We start from the raw sequence: 4,024 nt of genomic DNA on the forward strand, positions 1-4,024 counted from the left end.
AAAAAGATAGCCTTTTCAACAAATGGTGCTGGATCAATTGGAGGTCAGCATGCAGAAGAATTCGAATTGATCTATTCTTATCTCCATGTACTAAACTTCACTCCAAGTGGATCAAGGACTTCCATGTAAAACCAGACACACTGAAACTAATAGAAAAGAAACTCGGGAAGACCCTAGAGGACATGGGCACAGGGGAAAAGTTCCTGAACAGATCACCAATAGCTTATGCTCTAAGATCAAGAATTGACAAATGGGACCTCATAAAATTACAAAGTTTCTGTAAGGCAAAGGACACTGTTAAAAGGACAAAATGGCAACCATCAAGTTTGGAAAGGAAATTCACCAACCCTACATCTGATAGAGGACTAATATCCAATATATACAAAGAACTCAAGAAGTTAGATGCCAGAGAACCAAATAACCCTATAAAAATGGGGTACAGATCTAAACAAAGAATTTTCACCTGAAGAAATTCGGATGGCAGAGAGGCACCTTAAGAAGTGTTCAACATCATTAGTCATTAGGGAAATGCAAATCAAAACAACCCTGAGATTTCACCTTACACCAGTCAGAATGGCTAAGGTCAAAAACTCAGGAGACAGCAGGTGTTGGCAAGGATGTGGAAAAAGAGGAACACTCCTCCACTGTGGGGCTGTAAGATGGTGCAACCACTTTGGAAATCAGTCTGGCGGTTCCTCAGAAAACTGGACATGACACTTCCGGAGGACCTTGCTATACCTCTCCTGGGCACATACCCAAAGGATTCCCCGGCATGCAATAAAGACACATGCTCTATTATGTTCATAGCAGCCTTATTTATAATAGCCAGAAGCTGGAAAGAACCCAGATGCCCCTCAAAGGAGGGATGGATACAGAAAATGTGGTATATTTATACAATGGAATACTACTCAGCAATTAGAAACAATGAATTCACAAAATATTTAGGCAAATGGTTTGATCTGGAAAATATCATCCTAAGTGACATAACCCAGTCACAAAAGAATACACATGGAATGAAATCTCTGATAAATGGATATTAATTAGCCCAGAAGCCCTGAATACCCAAGGCACAAATCACTGATCCTGGTCCTGATCCTGGAAAGGATTGATCTAGCATTGGAGGGGAATATAAGGACAGAGAAAAAAAAGGAGGGGGGTGATTGGAGAATGGATGGAGAGAAGAAGGTTTATGGGACATATGGGGAGGGGGGATCTGGGAAAGAGGAAATCATTTGGAATGTAAACAAAGAATATAGAAAATAAAAATATTAAAAAAAAGAAAGCAGGCTGAGCAAGCCAGAGGAAGCAAGCCAGTAACATCCCTCCATGGCCTCTGCATCAGCTCCTGCTTCCTGGCCTGCTTGAACTCCAGTCCTGACTTTCTTTCTTTTGTGATGAACAGCAATGTGGAAAGTGTAAGCTGAATAAACCCTTTCCTCCCCAACTTGCTTCTTGGTCTCCATGTTTCTATAGGAATAGAAACCCTGACAAAGAAGACCTGTGTGCCAGCCTTACAAGTGAGGGATATTTTTAGACCTGGGCACAAGTCATAAAAAATGGCAGGCTCATAGAAGCAGGGGGAGGGAGGATGGGATAGGGGGTTTCCAGAGGAGAAACCAGGAAAGGGAATAACATTTGAAATGTAAATAAATAAAATATCTAATAAAAGAAGAAATTTAGTCAAAAGGAAAACCACTCTTATGTTCCATGCTTAGAAGGTGGGTCTAACTCTAAAGTTCATCATAATAGGAAGAGAGGATGTATCTGGTCATTTTAGCCGACTTCTCCTCAGTGTCATCCAAACATCAACTTTCCTACAAGTTTTTCACATAGCTCACATTATCGTAGCTTTAATTCCAATGAAGCAGATCTCAATTTCCCTCACCTTTTGTAAGAGAGTTAATAATATTCCAAAACAAATAATTTAAGATAACATTTCAAACTGAGCACAAGCTATTATGAAAGTGAGCATAGATGTGTGGGTTCATTTCTGGGTCTTCAATCCTATGCCCTTGATCCACTTGCCTGACATTGTACCAATACCATGCAGTTTTTATCACTATTGCTCTGTAGTAGTTTAAGGTCTGGGATACTGATTCACCTAGAAGTTCTTTTACTGTTGAGAATAGTTTTAGCTATCTTGGGTTTTTGTTATTCCAGATGAATTTGAGAATTGCTCTTTCTAACTCTATGAAGAACTGAGTTGGGATTTTGATGAGGATTGCATTGAATCTATAGATTGCTTTTGGCAAGATGGTCATTTTAACTATACTAATCCTGCCAATCGACGAGCATGGCAGATTTTTCCATTTTCTGAGGTCTTCTTTGATTTCCTTTTTCAGAGATCTGAAGTTCTTGTTGTATAGGTCTTTCACTTGTTTGGCTAGAGTCACCCCAAGATACTTTGTGCTGTTTGTGGCTATCGTGAAGGGTGTCATTTTCCTAATTTCTTTCTCAGTCTGCTTATCCTTTGAGTATAGAAAGGCTACTGATTTGCTTGAGTTGATTTTTGTAACCAGCCACTTTGCTGAAGTTGTTTATCAGCTGTAGGAGTTCTCTGGTAGAGTTTTTTGGATCACTTAAGTATACTATCATATCATATGCAAATAGTGATAGTTTGACTTCTTCCTCTCCAATTTGTATCCATTTGACATCCTTATGTTGTCTAATTTCTCTAGCTAGGACTTCAAGAACTATATTGAAAAGATATATAGAGAGGGGACAGCTTTGTCTAGTCCCTGATTTCAGTGGGATTGCTTCAATTTTCTCTCCATTTAGTTTGATGTTGGCTACTGGTTTGCTGTATTCTTCAACAAAGGAGCTGAAAACATCCAGTGGAAAAAAGATAAACTTTTCAACAAATGGTGATGGTTTAATTGGAAGTCAGAATGCAGAAGAATGCGAATTGATCCATTCTTATCTCCTTGTACTAAGCTCAACTCCAAGTGGATCAAGGACCTCCACATAAAACCTGCCCCACTGAAACTAATAGAAAAGAAACTGGGGAAGACCCTTGAGGACATGGGCACAGGAGAAAAGTTCCTGAACAGAACACCAATAGCTTATGTTCTAAGATCAAGAATTGACAAATGGGACCACATAAAATTACAAAGTTTCTGTAAGGCAAAGGACACTGTCAAAAGGAAAAAACATCAACCAACAGATTGGGAAAGGATCTTAACCAACCCTAAAACCAACAGAGGGCTAATATCTAATACATGCAAACAACTCAAGAAGGCAGAGCCCAGAGAATCAAATAACCCTATTAAAAAGTGGGATACAGAGCTAAACAAAGAATTTTCACATGAAGAACTTCAGATGGCTGAGAAGCACCTTAAGAAATGTTCAACATCACTAATCATTAGGGAAATGCAAATCAAAACAACCCTGAGATTTCACCTCACACCAGTCAGAATGGCTAAGATTAAAAACTCAGGAGACATCTGGTGTTGGTGAGGATGTGGAGAAAGAGGAACACCCGTCCACTGCTGGTGGGATTGCAAGATGGTACAACCACTTTGGAAATCAGTCTGGTGGTTCCTCAGAAATCTGGGCATGACACTTTTGGAGGGCCCTGCTATATCACTCCTGGGCATATACCCAGAGGATTTCCCGGCATTGAATAAGGATACTTGCTCCACTATGTTCATAGCAGCCCTATTTGTTTTTTTTTTTTTTTTTTTTTTTTTTTTTTTTTATTTTATTTTATTTTATTTGATATAATTTATTTACATTTCAAATGATTTCCCCTTTTCTAGCCCCCCCCCACTCCCCGAAAGTCCCGTAAGCCCCCTTCTCTTCCCCTGTCCTCCCTCCCACCCCTTCCCAGTTCCCCGTTCTGGTTTTGCCAAATACTGTTTCACTGAGTCTTTCCAGAACCAGGGACCACTCCTGCTTTCTTCTTGTATCTCATTTGATGTGTGGATTATGTTTTGGGTATTCCAGTTTTCTAGGTTAATAACCACTTATTAGTGAGTGCATACCATGATTCACCTTTTGAGTCTGGGTTACCTCACTTAGTATG

This window comes from Apodemus sylvaticus, chromosome 8, assembly GCF_947179515.1.
Source record: "Apodemus sylvaticus chromosome 8, mApoSyl1.1, whole genome shotgun sequence".
Taxonomy (NCBI): domain Eukaryota; kingdom Metazoa; phylum Chordata; class Mammalia; order Rodentia; family Muridae; genus Apodemus; species Apodemus sylvaticus.